The sequence below is a fragment of the Anomaloglossus baeobatrachus genome, chromosome 3 (assembly GCF_048569485.1).
Source record: "Anomaloglossus baeobatrachus isolate aAnoBae1 chromosome 3, aAnoBae1.hap1, whole genome shotgun sequence".
NCBI lineage: Eukaryota > Metazoa > Chordata > Amphibia > Anura > Aromobatidae > Anomaloglossus > Anomaloglossus baeobatrachus.
Genome location: NC_134355.1, coordinates 689554180 through 689574234, shown reverse-complemented (window position 1 = coordinate 689574234; position 20055 = coordinate 689554180). Strand labels below are relative to the sequence as shown.

Below are 20055 nucleotides of genomic sequence, written 5' to 3'. Positions count from 1 at the left end.
GGGCGAGGAGCGCCGCTCGAGTCCCCGGATCCGGGCCCACTGCTCGAGCCACCGAGCAGCAAGCAGCAGCCAGACCCGAGCCGCGAGCGAGCGGTTGAGCAGCACACCCCCCACCCGCGACAGAAGAATTTCAAGGTTCTGGAGTGGCCTAGCCAGTCTCCAGACGTGAATCTAATAGAAAATATTTGGAGGAGCTGAAACGCAATGTTGCCCAGTGACAGCCAGAAACCTGAAAGATCTGGGGAAGATATGTATGGAGGAGTGGCCTGAAAGATCTGGAGAAGATCTGTGTGGAGGAGTGACCCGAAAGATCTGGAGAAGATCTGTATGGAGGAGCGGCCTGAAAGATCTGGAGAAGATCTGTGTGGAGGAGTGACCTGAAAGATGTGGGGAAGATCTGTATGGAGGAGTGACCTGAAAGATGTGGGGAAGATCTGTATGGAGGAGTGACCTGAAAGATCTGGAGAAGATCTGTATGGAGGAGTGACCTGAAAGATGTGGGGAAGATCTGTATGGAGGAGTGACCTGAAAGATGTGGGGAAGATCTGTATGGAGGAGTGACCTGAAAGATCTGGAGAAGATCTGTATGGAGGAGTGACCTGAAAGATCTGGAGAAGATCTTTATTGAGGAGTCACCTGAAAGATGTGGGGAAGATCTGTATGGAGGAGTGACCTGAAAGATCTGGAGAAGATCTGTATGGAGGAGTGACCTGAAAGATCTGGAGAAGATCTGTATGGAGGAGCGACCTGAAAGATCAAGAGAAGATCTGTATGGAGGAGCGACCTGAAAGATCTGGAGAAGATCTTTATTGAGGAGTCACCTGAAAGATGTGGGGAAGATCTGTATGGAGGAGTGACCTGAAAGATCAGGAGAAGATCTGTATGGAGGAGTGACCTGAAAGATCTGGAGAAGATCTGTATGGAGGAGCGACCTGAAAGATCTGGAGAAGATCTGTATGGAGGAGTGACCTGAAAGATCTGGAGAAGATCTGTGTGGAGGAGTGACCTGAAAGATCTGGAGAAGATCTGTGTGGAGGAGTGACCTGAAAGATCTGGAGAAGATCTGTATGGAGGAGAGACCTAAGAGATCTGGAGAAGATCTGTATGGAGGAGTGACCTGAAAGATCTGGAGAAGATCTGTATGGAGGAGCGACCTGAAAGATCTGGGGAAGATCTGTATGGGGGAGTCGCCAAAATCCCTGCCGCAGTGTGTGCACACCTGGTCAAGATCTACCAGAAACGTCCGACTCCAGTAATTGCAAACAAAGGAGTCTACCGAATATTAAGTTCTGTTTTTCTATTGTATCAAATACTTATTTCATGCAATAAAATGCTAATTATTTATTTAAAAATCATACAAAGGGATTTTCTGGAATTTGGGGGGGATTTTGTCTGTCACAGTTGAAGTGTACCTATGCTAAAAATTAACAACAAGGTCTGAAAAAAATATTCACTGTGAGCACAATTAAAGACAACGTTTGTGGAGTAAAAAAATACTCAACAAGAAAAACAGTGATTTCAATATAATAAAATTAGTTTATTGAATAATTATTATAAAAGTATGCATATCAAAATTCATAAAATAATAATAGTAATGATAATTCAAAACACGATGGACGATATATAAGCAATATAATAACAATAATTAGTGTACAAGGTTACTATGGAGCCGACTTATTTGTTGTAATAATGATGAAAAAAGAAAAAAAATATATATAAATAAATATATTAGTTACAATCTGTATCATTTTGAAGAAAACATACTAGAAAAATCTTAAATTTTATAAGAGTGAAACTAGTGTATCCAGGAAATAACAATGTGTCATAAGAAGGGGATATTGTGACTGTATGAATCAAAAAAAAAAATGGTATTAAAGTTGGAAATATTAAATTTAAAATTTTTTACACCAGTCACTTTGTGTGTTTTTTCTACAATTTTTTATTTCACCGATTTTGCTTTTTATAGCATTTTTTGACTATTGTGTCTTTTTATACTTATTTTTCCTTCATTTTTTACTTTTTAGACCGCACACACACGTTGTAAGAATTGGCTGGCTGGTCTTTTATTGGATTGATACATATTTCCAACTTTAATACCAATTTTTTTTTTTTTTATTCATACAGTCACAATATCCCCTTCTTATGACACATTGTTATTTCCTGGATACACTAGTTCCACTCTTATAAAATTTAAGATTTTTCTAGTATGTTTTCTTCAAAATGATACAGATTGTAACTAATATATTTATTTATATATTTTTTTCTTTTTTCATCATTATTACAACAAATAAGTCGGCTCCATAGTAACCTTGTGCACTAATTATTGTTATTATATTGCTTATATATGGTCCCTCGTGTTTTGAAGTATCATTACTATTATTATTTTATGAATTTTGATATGCATACTTTTATAATAATTATTCAATAAACTAATTTTATTATATTGAAATCACTGTTTTTCTTATTGAGTATTTTTTTACTCCACAAACGTTGTCTATGCTAAAAATTGTAGACCTCTCAATTCTTTGTAGGTGGGAAAACGTGTACTGTATATGTGAGATGAGTTATTTCATACACTTGAGTACTATGGGTATGAAATATAGGACATGGTGTTCCAGCAGGACAACGACCCAAAGCATACTCCGAGACTGGAGAAGAAACGGTCAATAACATGAACTAGAGGAGCTGGATTGTCCACTGCAGTTCTCAGACCTCAAAGCAATCCAACACTTGTGTGTAGAATTGAAGAAAAAGCTGTATACATCAGCAAGAGAGCCGACCAGTATACACCACCATTGGGAATGTGTAGAAGAGAACTGGGATCAGATTTTGGTGGAGACATGCTTGAATCTGATGGAGAACCCAGAAAGGTTTAGACAGTGGCGAAAGCCAAAGGAGATTTACAAAATACTAACAAAATAAGAAAAATTAAAATGTAGATTTTAGGAGCAAAGCAATAACACTTGCGTGACATGAGAAGAATCTGTATAACTAATCCTATGCTAAAAAGCTGGAGGTCAAATTCATGTATAACAAGTCAAGATGATAGTCTATAAAGTGCAGGTCGTCTCACGCTCAAAGCTGTAAAGAATGGAGAGATATGGAGCCTGAAAGTCAAAAGTTCAAAACATTGTTGCCCTTTTGCTTGTCAGTGTATATCTTTTCGGGTTTTAAAAAACATTCTAAACTTTGTAAAAAAAAAAATGGTTGGTGTCTTCATTTTCCGAAACCCACACCTTTTGCTTTTACTCTCTGTGTATCGAGCTGTGTGAGTTATATTTTATGTTCGGTTCGAGTTCTTCTGCTGTAAAATGTCTATCTCATGTTTATTCTCCACTTATCTTCTAGCTCAGAAGTCCCCAACTCCAGTCCTCAAGATATCTCCCCTATCCCCAGCCCATCATGTACCAATTCCTTTCTACCACAACCCTGCTAATCTCATTAACATTCAGTGCAGGCTTTTCCAGTCTTTTCCCTCTGGAACTCCTGGTTAGTGTGTAACAGACTCCGCTACATTCACAAATTCTTCCTTTCTAATTCTCAGAACTTTCTGGCTTTCACTGAAACCTGGATCCAGCTGTTGGACACCTCCTCTGCTGATGGTTTTTCATAGGGTAAGCTACACTTTTCTCATACCCCTAGAACTGAGAACAGACAAGTGAAAGATATTGGTCTGCTTCTTTCATCACTATGTGCTTTTCTTGTTATCCCCCCAGTACTATACCCTTGTAACGGGGTGCCAGGGGTGCCTCTGGCCTTGTAGTCGTGGCCCTTGCAATCAGGCGTACCCCTGGTTCCACCGTCACTATGGGGACAGGAGATGACTTGGTGGGGCAGAGTGTGGTGGTGATGCAGATGTTATCCGGCGCACAAACACTCTTCAGGCAGGGTTCGATGCAATGAACAAACATTCTTTTATTCTTCACAAAGTCCCAAACAAAGCAATAAAGGTGATGATACGCTTTCTTAGCTGGGGGAAGCCTGTCCTTGCGTCCCCTCCAGTGGGGATGTGCCTGGCTACTCCACTTCGCCCGGCTCCCACTTCTGGCTACCCACAGCCCGGACCCACACCGGACTGCTTCACACTATGAGGTTCCGCCCGCTCCTTTTCTCACCGGCTTCCCTGATTTCCAGCTCCCACACTCTGCCCCGGCTCTGCTGCTCCGCTCCTGTCCCCGAGACGACTGCTCCCTTGATTTCATCTTTTCCTCACACCCTTGCTCTCTCCTCCCCTTGTCTCTGCCGGCTCCTCCTCCCCACTGTGGTGACAGCCGTCCCACCCGGCCACTAGGGGTACCCTAACACAATACACATGCACATACAAATAAAACATTTTTATTAATAACATTTCCGGGTTAACTATGCTCCCTTTTGCAGGGGGTCTGCTCACCCACTGCATACCTCCCCTCTTAAAACCCGAGCCTCCCGGCACGGCTCTTACTTAAAACACACAGAAGCACGTAAAGTCTGCAATACCGTCCACAATAGGCGCAGCACCCACACAGAGGGCTCCAGTGTGCCCAGTTCTCCTCCTCTGGACGGCCACCAGTGTGCGCAGCTCTCCTCCTCTGGACGGCCACCAGTGTGCGCAGCTCTCCTCCTCTGGACGGCCATCAGTGTGCCCAGTTCTCCTCCTCTGGACGGCCACCAGTCCCGCGCAGCTCTCCTCCTCTGGACGGCCACCAGTGTGCGCAGCTCTCCTCCTCTGGACGGCCACCAGTGTGCCCAGTTCTCCTCCTCTGGACGGCCACCAGTCCCGCGCCCGGCGGTTTCTGCAGCGCTCCCGGTCCTTCTTTCAACTAGCGCCCGGAGGCTCAACAGCGCTCCCGGTCTTAGATGGGCGCCCGGAGGCTTGGCAACAGCGCTCCCGGTCTTAGATGGGGCGACTGCCCGTACAAACACACAGAAGGGAGCTCGTCCCGAGAAACTTTAAAAGAACTTCTGCCGGCTAAACGGCGCCGGACTTAAACAACAGATCAGCAGTGCTGACTTACTCTGGGGGCCAGGCCCTCTTCCATTCCTCCGCTTGGGCCTGGATGTATGCCCCCAGGGATTGTCCCGGCTGCTGACGGATCCTCTGGAAGGACGCAGGGGCGCAGGGTGGCTCCACAGGCGCAGCTGCTGCAGCTCCTCTCGGTCCACTACTCGCCTTCTCCACAGTGCTGCACTGCCCTACATCTCCAGTTTATCTCTGTCTAGCACCCTACTATCTTCTCTCCAGTGTTGCATGACCCCATATCTCCTCCACATCTGTGTCTACCACCCTACCCATCCTCTCCTCACTGCTATATGGCCCTACATCTCCCCCTCATCTCTGTCTCCCACCCTACCCATCCTGCCAACAGTGCTGCATTGTTCTACATCTCCTCATTTCTGTCTACCATCCTCTCCACAGTGCTGCACCACCCTACGTCTCCTTCTCCTCTCTGTCTACCAAGCTACCCATCCTCTCCACAGTGCTGCACCGTCCTATCTTTCCTCCTCATCTATGTCTACCACCCTACCCTTCCTCTTCGCAATGCTGCACTATCCTACATCTCCTCTTCATCTTTGTCTACCACCCTACCAATCCTCTACACTTTGATGCACTGTCCTATATCTCCTCTTCATGTATTTCTGCCACCCTACCCCTCCTCTACACAGTGCTGCACTGTCCTACATCTCCTCCTCATCTCTGTCTACCACCTACCCATTCCTCTCCACAGTGCTGCATGGCCCTACATCTCCCCCTAATGTTTGTCTACCTCCTTACCTACCTATTTTTGCTCCCCTACTTCTCTTGGATGTAGCTTATCTCCAGGGGTTTATTCCCAATAAAACTATTAGCCTGTGTAGTAGTGTACCTTAGGACCGGTCACAGCGGGAACTGGCAATGGTCTCAAACAAGACCTAGATATGTTTTTAAAGAGGAAAATAATAAATAATTGTTTAAATGTGTCTGTTTAACATTTAGTCCAATGGATATGGTTGTACCTATACCCCTTCCCCTTACACTCTCCCATAACTTGGTTGAGCTTAATGGACATGTGTCTTTTTTCACCTATTTTAACTATATGACTATTAATTGTCATCAACAAATTTCTATAAAAAATTATTGAACTCACGTTGATCTGTGCCACCAGACACTGAAATCCACAGGATGACGAAGGTAAGTAAGAACATCATTATACCGGCAGACTGGAAAACAAGCAAAATTATTACAGTAGGATCAATAGAAGATGATTGTGAATCAGACACCGCTGTTGAGGTCACTGAGTTCACCAGAGATAAGTTCACCTGAGGTCACAGCAGGGGTACAATGGGAACCCCAGCTGTGACCTCAGGTGAACTCATTGAACGTGATGCCAGAATACCGGATTAAGCTTCAGTTTGTTTTTCTGTCAGGATATGCAGATTTGGTACAAAATGTCTGCAACCAAATAAATACTCAATGTGCGCACATTGACTAATCCTGCATTGAGTTTAATGACTTCACCTGTAGTGAGGTCACTAAGCTAAGCTCAGTTCAGTTCACCTGAAATCACAGCTAGGGTACCGTGGGACAGACAGCTGGGACTTCAGGTGAACTCAGTCCTTGAGGCCACACTGATTGGTTAGGTTGTCTAATGTCACTAGAGTCATAGTGGGTCCTCTTGTTCATTATGTTGGAACTGCAGGGGTGATTTGGAGGTTAACAAATCGGAGAAAGAGGGTAGGGTTTTTAGTTGTTTGGTTTTTTTTTAAAAATAAAGGATTTTTCTCTGGGTTTTGTATTTATTTCTTTTTACCTACAGTGTTAGTAATGAGGGGGTCTCATAAACCCCCTCCCTATTACTAACCACGGGCTTGATGACTGCTGTGATTTTATGCCAAATCACAGCTATCACTAACCCCTAATATTATACCAATTGCCACTGCTTCAGTGCAATTGGGACAAGCCGAGTAAAGCACAGGAATTGGCGCATGTAATGGATGTGCCAATTCTGGGGCAACTGTAGGCTGTTTTTTTTAGGCTGGGGGGCTCCAATAACCATGGACCTCTCCAGCCGGATAAATCCAGCCTCCAAGCTGTCCACTCTATCTTGGCTGGGTATCAAAAACTGGGGGAAAACCTGCGCCATTTTTTCTAATTTATTTATTTTAACACTCTACAACCAATCACAGATCCTGGCACACTAGCAGTCTGAGTGCAACCAATCACAGATGCTTTTACCAAGTGTGGGAGGGTGCAACAGAGAATATGCATGAGAGTTAATGAGCAGACTCAGAAGCAGTGTGACAACGGCGCGGAGACTCGGTAAGTGGAACTCTCCTGCCCTAATCCCCATTCTGCTTCCTTTTGCAGCCCCCTAGCCCTTATTAACACCATTTTACAGCACAAACGTTTGGGCCCCATAGATTAATATTGGGTTCGACATCCGGGCGCATGTTGAAGTTCAAGTCCGGTCCCGAATTGGACTTTATTTTAAACTCCAGTGGGACTCATCGACCCCGAACATCTGTGGATTCATTCATCTCTAACTGTAACTAATGAAAGTAAGTATAAAAGTAAAGATCACTTCTTACCTGTGGACACTGAAGTGCGGGGTATTTGGAAGTTGTTCCTAGTAGATAAATCTGGTCCCAATATTTGCCGGATTCCTCCCGTCCTGTTCACTGCCCCGGACCACGAAGTGCGGAGAATTTATAGAAATAAGAAAGTCGTTATCATTATTAATTATCTGTTCTAACCAATGATGGATCTGCTCATCGATTACCTCCATTTATGACACCAATAAAAATAAAAATCTGATATAATCCTTTATACCGCGGATACATGACGTCCGGCTATAGCTTCTCTGGAAGGGCTGCGCCTCCATATGTGATATTGCACTTCTCTGTAATTTTATTATTTACAATTTTCCTGCTTCTATAAAATGTTTCAGGATCTTCCACCTACATCCTGATTGATATTAGAGATTATTGAATCCTTTGAAAATCTAATTTGCCAGGTTCATCAATAAAAAAAAATGATTTGCAGTGAATTTAGCACGATTATGGTGCTATTAATCATGTTCGTGTTTTTTCATTATTTTAGTGGTGGAGAAAATGAGAAGTTTAGAAAAAAAATTGGGCGTGTGTTGTGTCTCCATTTTCCAATATCCATAACATTTTCATTTTTCGGTCTACGGACCTGTTTTATGGCATATTTTTTGCCGGGCAGACATTTTTCCTGAAAACATGTTGTGATGTTTTGATGACTTTTTACAGCATTTTTTGTGATATTGCAGGAACCCCCAAAAAACAATTTTGACGTTATTAAATTATTTTTTGTTTACACTGTTTTCCAATCTGTATACTGGAAGTGTGTCAGTGGTCAGGCCAGTGGTAGACGTTGGGTGGTCTTGTTCACCTGCATGTCAGTCAGGGCCGTACACATGGAGGTTGTTGATTCCCTTGACACTTCGAGCTTCTGTGACACCCTGGCCTATCAGGTCGTCACAGGACATTGTGCAATCTGCCCTTCTGCATGGTGTCCATCTCCTCCTTGGTTACGGATCCCTGACCTTTGGTGTTGCTAAGAACAAGCTAATCAAAATCCTAGAAACACTCTGCACCACACCCACCAGACACACCAGTGGACAGCCTGAAGGGAATAGGACTGGACACTTGGGGGATTGGTAAGGGTAGGTCAGGAGTGTCAGGAGTAGTCAGTCACATGGTGACTGTTGAGAGGAGAGGTCAAAAGTCGTTGGAGGAGGTTAGGAGCTGGGCTCGTCAGTTACTAGGTGGCACACGTTGGTCTGGGCCTGGTAGGAGCTGGAATCCCGGTCGCAGGGGATCATGTCAAGAGGCACGGAATTCCTCGGCCTTGAGCCATCTCCAGGCAGGGGCCAGGGCACGGCGGGGTACGTGGACCCTAGGCCAGTAAGTAGCTTCAAGCGTCCTGGTAATTTACCCGACGAGGGCGAAGACTTCACGATTCGTCCTCCACCCGCTCCAAAATCGGGGTACTAGCGCAACGAGGGGGACAGGACTTTCCCAATATACAGTCAAGAAAATCCCAAGCATGAACCCTGAGAGCAAGCTCAGTCCATTAGCCATACGGGTGAGCAGGACCCGTTCAGTTTCAAGCTGAGAGAGGACCAGCTACAGACAGAGGTGCCAAGGTCAAGGTCACAGGCTAACAGGAAACACTATAGGGCACAGGATCCCAGCCTGCTCCCTCCTTGCTGCAGCGGTGCTAAGAATTCTGGTTTACAAGTTGTCGGTTTCAGCGATATTGGACTGAGTGAGTACGCAGTGCCCCCTTCCCTCTCCAACGGTGCTTCCCTCTCCCCATCACCAAGCCCCAGGGTGTCTCCCCCCTACCCACGCAGGGGTTAAACATCTGGCTGCCATTCCACCGCCACCGGGCGCTCCCAGCAGCAGTGGTGGTATCCCACCTTACCACACACCGTGGGTGGCGTCACGAACTCTAACCACAACATCCCCTGTAAATACCTCCCTTTTAGTTCAAGTGCCCGCGCGACCCCACTCGGGAACGGAGAATCGGGATCACAAAACTCTTGAGAGATTCCTTAGTGACCAGAGTTGCACATGGACATTCAATCCACCTCACTCTTCCCATATGGGAAGATCTTGGAAGAGAATGTGTGATGCCCTGGCCCCCAGGGGTCACAGGTAACACAACACCATACCTCATACACACCCCCCACACCCCCTGTAGGACACAACCGTCACCCGAAAGGGAGACCTGATGCCTCCCTCAGGGCAGGTAGAGCACACCAGGTGGGCAGAGTCAGGCAGAAAGGCACGCTCACCGAGGAGACTACTGTCCTGAGGCAGGAAGTTCAGCGAGCAGTTGAGTACAGACAGTGAAAGTGGCAGGAGGTGTCACAGCTGAACACACGTCAGGCAGGCAGACGGTGGTGGCCGTCTGCAGTCGTCCCGGTGGACAACCGGCAGAACCGTACGGACCGGCTTTGGGTTGGAGCCCGCCGGCCCTGAACCGGGGAGTCAAACGTTTACCGTAGCACCGAGTACCGAGGTACTCAGACCCCGTCCTAGCTCAGAACCCACCGAGTATAGGCAAATTGACTGATTGATCGCTGGACCTCAAGGGTTCATCCACACACAAGTCCCGTCAGAAGTCAACAGCCCACCGTCCCGAGTGAGAGCCACCGCCAGGGGCCAAACACCCGAAGGGCCAGTGCCTGCGGGCAACAGAGGGCTCCCTCAGCCTCCAAAACGCCGGGAAGCGAGCTACCCCTGCTCAGGCATGAGAGCCGAACGTTCTACATAGGTGCAAGGGAAAAGGGGCCACCACCAACCCCACAGGGGACACCGGCAGCCGTCTGCGGGACCCAATCTTCACCGAACTTTGGTTTACCAGTGACTCTGAGTGTGAATAACTGTGAGTACATCAGTGCCACCCAGGCACAGCACCACAGCGCGGCCCCCTTGCACCGCGACCCCCTCAGCAACGCCCGTCCCCTCACCACCGGGCCCCTGCCCACGGAGGGGCTAACACCCAGGCTGCGCCACAACACCGTCCCCCGGGAGCCCCACCATCATCCGCAGCGGTGGTGCATCACCTCACCACGACCCGTGGGTGGCGTCACGACTCACCCAGCCACCTCGCGGCCTTCCCGGCTACGCACCCCTACCCGACACCGCCAGTCCGGCTAACAAAGTGACGTGGCCCCCGGTCCGGAGGTGCTCGAACCACCGACAACCCGAGCCCGGACCCGAGCGGCTCGACCAGCGGAGCAGCCGAGCCCCCAGGGCGGTACACATCGACTCTTCTGGCATCACGAACAGGATTCGGACAGTCCACTTACCTGTGGAAGTGCGCCTTAGGAGTACCCGTCAGCAGCGTCCTGCCGAAAAATTTGAAGATCCGCCATCTTGGCGCCAAAGTTTCCCGCTCAAGTCTTTTTCCCGAGCAGTGAGGGCGCGAAGTGAGAAGCCCCGCCCCTGAGTAGGAGGAGTACAAGGAAAAACTAAGGGGGAAGCGGAGGTGAAGGACGCTCCTCATGTAACCTCCAAGATAAGAAGCGGGGACGCCAGGACTCCGTACCCATTTCGTTCCTGCACCCCGTTGGAGAAGCAGCAGGATGGCAACTCCCGTGCAGAGTCCCGAGATCCCGGAACCCGCGCCAGGGACAGCGGCGTGGGTGAAGGCCCGGACCGAGGAGATCTGCCGCCGCCTCCAGCACCAGGTACGCTTCCTCGTGGAGCACTGGGCGGCGGAGATGGGGGAGATAGTGGCTGCCGTTCGAGCCCGTGAGAGGATAACGGTTTTGGCAGGGTGGGAAGGTGACCCACGTCCCGGTGCCCTTGAGGGGTCGGCCATCGCGGCTGAGGCGCCCGGTCTGCTGCTGCCTGCCATACTGCCTCCTCCGCTGCCCACAGCGGTTGTCGCTACTCCTCCACCCGTATCCCCACCCCCAACACCGGTGATGGAGTCCGTCCCGGACGCTTACGAGAGGCTGCTTGGGGAGTCTGGCCCAAACCTGCTGTGCTGCTGTGCCCGTCGCCCGAGGAGGCCTGTCCCCGGCCAGCACCTGAACCCGAAGCTGCGCCGGTGTGACGCCCTGGACTAGCCAGGTAGTCACAGCCATAACACACACACACACCCTCCCCTGATAGTTACATTAGTCAAACACAAAACCCTTGTTGCCTCCCTCCAGAGTCTGATGTCCACACCAGGTGGGGCGGAGCCAGGTGGTTGGCCCCACCCACTGAGGAGTTCACAGGCCTGGAGGCGGGAAAAGCAGTCAGTTTTCAGTTCAGTCAGTGGTAGAGATAGAGTTTGGTAGTGGAAGTGAGAGGACAGAAACTGCTAGTGTCTGGGTAGGAGCCCAGACACTGTCAGCAACATTGGCAGACGGTGGTGGCCGTCTGCAGGAGTTAGTGGATCACCGCGGAACCGTAGGACCGGGGTCGGGCGGTAGCCCGCCGGTACCGAACCAGGGAGCGGAGTGAAGCTAAGCACAAAGGCAGGGCCATCGGACCCCAACTAGGCTTGGAGCCGCCGACAAAGGTCAAATCCGAAAGTGACCGGAACCCCAGGGGTTTCCTAACACCCAAGACTTGACAGAAGGCAAGAGTCCACACCGTGAGGATATAGAGCCACCGCCACAGGCTAGAGATCCAAGGGCCAGTGCCTGCGGGCAAAACGGGCTCCTCCGGTACCTATACGCTGGGGAGTGGACTACCGTTGGGAAGCCATCGGAGTCAACACATTCTACACAGGTGCAGGGAAAGACAGCCACCATCACCTGTCCGGGGAGAGCAAAGACACTGCAGCCGGCTGCGGGACCTGTCCATCCAGCCGTTTGGTTTACCAGAGACTCTGAAAATTTGTGCCTGAGTGAGTACCACAGTGCCATCCGGCACCGCACCGCACTGCCTCTGCAACCCTAGCCATCCAGCCTCCCCGTATCACCACCGGGCCCCGGGATCACCAACCCCTACCCAAGAAGGGGGAACCAACATCCTAGCTGCTTCCCGCCATCGCTCCCGGGATCCCCGTCACCAGCAGCGGTGGTGCACATCATCACCACGACCCGTGGGTGGCGTCACGAACTATCTCCCCAAACAAACCACCCCCCTTTTCACTCGTGGGTGAGGAGCGCTGCTCGAGTCCCCGGGTCCGGCCCACCACTCGAGCCACTGAGCAGCAGAAGCCCTGGACCCGAGCGTAGCGAGCGCGCGCCCCCTCCGCCCTCGACAACTTGGCGTCACGAACAGGATAGAACCAATCTACCTACCAGTAGAAGTGCGCCTTGCAGTCCCTGCTGGCGGCGTCCGGCCAAAAAATTTGAACTTACGCCATCTTGGGCGCGAAGATTTCCCGCTCGAGCGTCTTCCCCGACCAGGGAAGGCGCGAAAGCGAGACCCCGCCACCTGAAGCAGGAAGTGCTAGAAGAACCAAAGGGGGGCGGATGGAGAAATGTCGGTGTTCCCGGGCTGGGGCGCAGGGGCTCCCGCCGCTGGAGCGGCAGGGCTCAGAAGAAGCCAAGGAGGAGTAGCTTTTGAAGACTGCGGCCCGGGTGAGCTCCCCGCCGGGACCACTGCTTGGCTGGAGTGGGAGCTGGGCCGGTTCTGCATGAAGGTGAGGGCGCAGAGCCTACAGCAGCTGCTGGATTGGAAGGCGGAGGTACGCAGAATGGTTGCCATGGTGTGGGCCGGTGAGCAAGGGGCCACCGCGACTGTGCCGCGCCGCGATCAAGCTACGCAAACTCCTGAACCAGCCTTGATTGAGTGGGAGCCGGGACCCAGCGGCGCTGCAGCAGGAGGGCCTGAGATGGTGCAGTTGATGGAGGAGGAGGTCCCGAGCCCGCTGCCCCTGCCGCCATTCCCGGTGGCAGTCCATGGCTCTGGAATGAGTTGCAAGTGGGAGAAGAACCCGATGTACCGTCCGGTACTCGACCGGGCCGACCCCCTGCGGTGGTAGACACCCCGAAAGCATGAAGTTGGCAAAAAAAGTTGTTCCCCGTTGGGACCCTCAGCACCTTGTTTCATATGAATGAATATTAATCATCCGAGTTTGTAACCTGATTATACCGTCCGTAAAGAAGAAGTTGTCCCGTGTGGACTTTATGTGTTCCCGTAAACCGTTAAGCCCTTACCGCATGAAGAACTGCTCATGGACAAGGCCGAGAACTAGCAGGCCAACCACGAACTTGTAGTCCTGTAAATAGTTGGTGGGCTGGGAACCGTTGCCGCCTCCGGAGAGGCAGATTGGAGGAAGGACCCGCAGCGGAGCAGGCTGGGGTCCGGTCACCACCAGGACCGGTGACCATCCTCCGGGGGTCAGGGGTCCCCCTGGACGTGGGATCCCCTGAAATGACAGCGGGAGAGAGATACCGTGCCCGTTCCCGCTCGGGTGACCTGGACCTGGACTGGGGTGAAAGGGATGCTGCCCGTTTCTTAGGGGCAGCATCAAGGTGTAGGTTACTTGGGTGGGAGAGCGGAAGACCACGAACCTGTCCGTTAGTGATAAAAATGTTTTATTTTATACCGTTAGTAACGTTTAAGAGAAAAGCCTCCCGTCAGGGAAGATTGCAAAGAATGCTTACGTTGAATGTTTTCCATGTTAACTTATATTTTTTTCAGAAAATAAAACCGGTGATGGACGGGCAGCCCGCGGACGGTCTGCATTTCACCAAGGGGGAATGTGACACCCTGGACTAGCCAGGTATTCACAGACATAACACACACACATCTCCTCCCCTGGATAGTTACATCAGTCAAACACAAAACCCTTGTTGCCTCCCTCCAGGGTCTGATGTCCACACCAGGTGGGGCGGAGCCAGGCGGTTGGCCCCACCCACCAAGGAGTTCACAGGCCTGGAGGCGGGAAAAGCAGTCAGTTTTCAGTTCAGTCAGTGGTAGAGATAGAGTTTGGTAGTGGAAGTGAGAGGACAGAAACTGCTAGTGTCTGGGTAGGAGCCCAGACACTGTCAGCAAGGTTGACAGATGGTGGTGGCCATCTGCAGGAGTTAGTGGATCACTGCGGAACCATAGGACCGGGGTCGGGTGGTGGCCCGCCGGTACCGAACTGGGGAGCGGAGTGAAGCTAAGCACAAAGGCAGGGCCATCGGACCCCGACTAGGCTTGGAGCCGCCGACAAAGGTCAAATCCGAAAGTGACCGGAACCCCAGGGGTTTCCTAACACCCAAGACCCGACAGAAGGCAAGAGTCCACACCGTGAGGATACACAGCCACCGCCACAGGCTAGAGATCCAAGGGCCAGCGCCTGCGGGCAAAACGGGCTCCTCCAGTACCTATACGCCGGGGAGCAGACTACCTTTGGGAAGCCATCGGAGTCAACACATTCTACACAGGTGCAGGGAAAGACAGCCACCATCACCTGTCCGGGGAGAGCAAAGACACTGCAGCCGGCTGCGGGACCCGTCCATCCAGCTGTTTGGTTTACCAGAGACTCTGAGAATTTGTGCCTGAGTGAGTACCACAGTGCCATCCGGCACCGCACCGCACTGCCCCTGTAACCCTGCAACCCCAGCCATCCAGCCTCCCCGTATCACCACCGGGCCCCGGGATCACCAACCCCTACCCACGGAGGGGGAACCAACATCCTAGCTGCTCCCCGCCATCGCTCCCGGGATCCCCGTCACCAGCAGCGGTGGTGCCCATCATCACCATGACTCGTGGGTGGTTTCACAAACTATCTCCCCAAACAAACCACCCCCCTTTTCACTCGTGGGCGAGGAGCGCTGCTCGAGTCCCCGGGTCCGGCCCATCGCTTGAGCCACCGAGCGGCAGCAGAAGCCCCGGACCCGAGCGTAGCGAGCGCGCGCCCCCGCCGTCCTCGACACCGGCTGCGCAGGAGATGACCGTGTCGCGGGCAGAGGAGGGGACACTGTGCTCACCCACTGCTCGGGTCCGGCTACTGCTGCTGCTGCTACTGCTCGGTGGTGGCTTGAGCGGTGGGCCGGATCCCGGGGACTCGAGCGGCGTTCCTCACCCGTGAGTGAAAGGGGGGTGGTTTGGTTTAGGGATATTGTCCGTGACGCCACCCACGGTTGTGGTGAGGTTGTGACACCACCGCTGCTCTGGACGGGGATCCCGGGAGCGTTGACAGGGAGCAGCTTGGATGTTGGTTCTCCCCTCCGTGGGTAGGGGGGTTGGTTGTCCCGGGGCCCGGTGAGGGGTAGGGATGGATGGCAGGCGGGTTACGGGGCCTGGTGAGGTGCAGGGCAGCGGGGGGCAGCGCTGTGCCTTACGGCACGGTGGTACTCACTCAGCCAATGATGAATACAAAGTCTCCGGTAAAACAAACGGCTGGATGGACGGGTCCCACAGACGGCTGCAGTGTTTCTCCTCACGGCAGGTTGATGGTGACTGCCTTTCCCTGCACCTATGTAGTGTGTACGGTTCCAATGGGTTCCCACCGGTAACCCGCTCCCCAGCTTGGATGGGTGCTGAAGGAGCCCCTTTTGCCCGCAGGCTCTGGCCCTGGGAACTGTAGCCTTGGCGGTGACTGTGCTTCCCTCTATAGTTTGAGCTGTTGCCTTCAATCGGGACTTGGCTGCTGGGAAACCCCGGAGGTTCCCTTCGCTAACGGATTTGACAATTTCAACGGCGACTCCTAGCCTTGTCGACGTCCGTAAGCCCTGCCGGTTGGTGCTGGCTTCTCTTTGCGCACCGGTCCGGTACCGCCGGGCCACCGCCCGTCCATGATCCTTACGGCTGGCTCCAATAGGCTGCCAACCTTGCTGTACCGTCCGGGCCACACACCCGGACGCTGTCAGATTGCTCTTTTACCACTTCACTCTTCACTTCCCTAACTCATCTGAAATCTTTTCCCGCCTCCAGGACTGGGAACTCCTCGGTGGGCGGGACCAACCGCCTGGCCCACCCCCTGGTGTGGACATCAGCCCCTGGAGGGAGGCAACAAGGATTTGTGTTTGACTTCGGTGTGCCTGACCGGGGTGTGGGGTGTGCTGGTGTAGTACCTGTGACGTCCTGGCTTGTCCAGGGCGCCACAACCGCACCCGCCAGAGTAGTCGCCCCGGCAGTCCGCCCGGCTAAGAAGGCCCTGAAGGTGAAGCAGGCCGCTCCAGGGTCACAGACCTCGGCCGAGGTTCCGCGGGGAGGCAGCTGCAAAGCGGCTGAGCCGGCCATGACACAGCGGGGCTCCCCTCAGAGAGTGCCGATTGTGGTCGACACCGGGGAGCGCTGGCTGGACCAGACCCCCACTGATACAGACCCCGGGTGGGCAACCCCCCCGTATTGGGAGCGTCGACAGACCCAGCTGAACCGGGAGATGGCGGCCCGTGAAAAGAAGCGGGAGGAAGTCCTTGCCCGTACCATCGCTAGGAAGGAGCGTCTCTGGAGGACTGGATCCTGGGTGCGGGGCCCTGTCCATCAGGGCCAGGTCTGGAGATTTAACAAGGACCGTGGCTGGGGTTTCCTATATGACCCCGAGCTGGGCATAGACATCTTCTTTGGCCGGCGGGACGTAAATGAGCACCTCCCATTTGGCCACCCGGATCGGGACCTGCTGCCTGGCGACCTAGTACGCTACACCCGGCACCGAGAGGAGAGGGGTTGGTTTGCCCTGGACGTCCGAACCGGTAAGGAGTGCCCCGTACCGGAGTGGCTCCAGACCCCTCCTCCACCGTACAGTCCCGAGGTGGAAGTAGAAGAGGAGCTGGAGTAAAAAAAAACGTATCCAGTAAAAAGGACTGTCCCCGTTGGGACCTGAAACTGACTAAGTTGACAGAAGAAACCCCGTCCCCGTTGGGACTTGCTTTCCCCATTTAAACCCCGTTGCGTGAGTGACTGCTCTTGGACAAGGCCGTGGACTTGCTGGCCACCCAAAAACTATTGGGCTTGTAAATAATGTCCCAACCTGCCCCTTTGACATACCACGTTCCGTTAGCCTCCGGAGAGGCAGATTGGAGGAAGGACCTGCAGCAGAGTAGGCTGGGGTCCGGTCACCATCAGGACCGGTGACCATCCTCCGGGGAGCCCATTTGCAACTGCCGGGTGCGCCGCACCGTACCCGTTCCCGCCTGGGTGACCTAGCCCCGTTCCTGTTTCCGGACTGGGGAAAAGGGGTGCTGCCTGTTTCTTAGGGGCAGCATCAAGGCTAGGTTGTTTGGGTGGGGAGGCGGAAGGACATGAACCGTTCCCGTATTATTAAAAATGTTTTTATGCAATGTTTAAGCAAATGCCTCCCGTTATGGGAAGACCTTCAGAAAACTTAAGTTTGTATCAATGTTAGTATACTTGTATTGTTTTTCACTTTTTCCCATTTCAGAAAAACAGCAAAAATAAACCGGAGTCGGTCAGGCAGCCCGCGGACGGTCTGCATTAAACTAAGGGGGAATGTGACGCCCTGGCCCCCAGGAATCACAGGTAACACAACACCATACCTCATACACCCCCCCACACCACCTGTAGGACACAACCGTCACCCGAAAGGGAGACCTGATGCCTCCCTCAGGGCAGGTAGAGCACACCAGGTGGGCGGAGTCAGGCAGAAAGGCACGCCCACCGAGGAGACTACTGTCCTGAGGCAGGAAGTTCAGCGAGCAGTTGAGTACAGACAGTGAAAGTGGCAGGAGGTGTCACAGCTGAACACACGTCAGGCAGGCAGACGGTGGTGGCCGTCTGCAGTCGTCCCGGTGGATAACCGGCAGAACCGTACGGACCGGCTTTGGGTTGGAGCCCGCCGGCCCTGAACCGGGGAGTCAAACGTTTACTGGAGCACCGAGTACCGGGTACTCAGACCCCGTCGTAGCTCAGAACCCACCGAGTATAGGCAAATTGACTGATTACTGGCTGGACCTCAAGGGTTCATCCACACACAAGTCCCGTCAGAAGGCAACAGCCCACTGTCCCGAGTGAGAGCCACCGCCAGGAGCCAAACACCCAAAGGTCCAGCGCCTGCGGGCAGCAGAGGGCTCCCTCGGCCTCCAAAATGCCGGGGAGCGAGCTACCCCTGCTCAGGCAGGGGAGCCGAACGTTCTACATAGGTGCAAGGGAAAAGGGGCCACCACCAACCCCACAGGGGACACCGGCAGCATTCTGCGGGACCCGATTTTCACCAAACTTTGGTTTACCAGTGACTCTGAGTGTGAATAACTGTGAGTACATCAGTGCCACCTGGGCACAGCATCGCAGTGCGGCCCCCTTGCACCGCGACCCCCTCAGCAATGCCCGTCCCCTCACCACTGGGCCCCGGGACACACCGCCCCTGCCCACGGAGGGGCTAACACCCAGGCTGCGCCATAACACCGTCCCCCGGGAGCCCCACCATCATCCGCAGCGGTGGTGCATCACCTCACCACGACCCGTGGGTGGCGTCACGACTAACCCAGCCACCTCGCGGCCTTCCCGGCTGCGCACCCCTACCCGACACCGCCAGTCCGGCTAACAGAGCGACGTGACCACGGTCCGGAGGCGCTCGAGCCACCGACAACCTGAGCCCGGACCCGAGCGGCTCGGCCAGCGGAGCAGCCGAGCCCCCAGGGCAGTACAAATGATCGGCTTAGTACGAGGAATTCTCAACTCCACTCTTTTTAAAGCAGGCATAACAAGGCTCACCCACAAAAGCCTAATAACCTTCATGACAGAAGCTGTAACGATAATAAATGCCAGACCCTTGGTTCCAGTGGTGAATGACCCTGAAGACCCCTTGTTGTTGAATCCAGCCACTCTGCTTACCGAGAAAACAGGGCTGTTCAGCACCCCTTCAGAAGGATTAGACGCCAAGCTCTATACAAGAATCAATGGAAACAGGTACAAAGTCTTGCAAATACGTTCTGGGACAGGGTCCACCCTGCAGCCACGGACAAAGTGGCAAGCTGCTAGGCCTAACCTGAACATAGGTGGCATTGTTCTTGTGATAGACTGCCATATTCACAGAAATCAGAGGCCACTCAGTCTAATTACTGCAAAATCTTCCAGCAAAGATGGGAAAGTCCGCAAAGTGGAAGTAAGAATGACCAGGGGGATAAACCTAAAACATTCCTCACACCAATATCTGAACCAATTTTACTTTTACCCTCAGAGGACAAGGATGATGATATCCATTGATGCCAGACGGGGAGTGTTCTGCCTTCAGCATTTAATCTGTTTTTTTCATTGTTCAGATTTGCTGTACATCTGTTTTCTTTACTAGGTTGTCCAGAGTACTTTAGCTCCCTCTAGTGACCAAACTTTATCAGCACCAGCCTTGCTTTTCATACCTCTTTTCTCTTCCCTTTGTGGTGCATTCTGGGTAGGAAGTCTACATTTTCTTATGACTCACATTTTGAGGACATTCTCCATTTTAATTTCCTTATGATAGCATTGCTGGTAAGGAAGTTTGTTTTGCTGCCATCCAATGCTCTGTACTCTCGCTATGTTTAGTTAGCTGTATTTACTAAGCTAGATTCAAGCTGTGAGTACATTTGTATGCATATTGTATATATCTGTGATGTATGTTTCCCTAATGTATTTTACAGGTGCTGATTTGTACTTATCTCATTGTTCCTAGTTTCACCAAATACATTTATTAATGTTCAATAAATACACAGATTTCAAGCAACCGTCTCTGTATTGAGCTATGGT

The 20055-nt window shown here is 52.2% G+C and overlaps 1 protein-coding gene across 1 annotated transcript in view; it reads right to left on the bottom strand.

Moving 5' to 3' along the window:
* The window catches only part of LOC142297073 (fucolectin-like), a 186284-nt gene extending 178657 nt beyond the window's left edge, over positions 1-7627 (bottom strand). The window contains exon 1 of the mRNA XM_075341320.1: positions 7546-7627. The gene's annotated coding sequence lies outside the window, so the exon portion shown is untranslated. The remainder of the gene's footprint in view (positions 1-7545) is intronic.
* Between the last annotated feature and the right edge of the window lie 12428 nt (positions 7628-20055).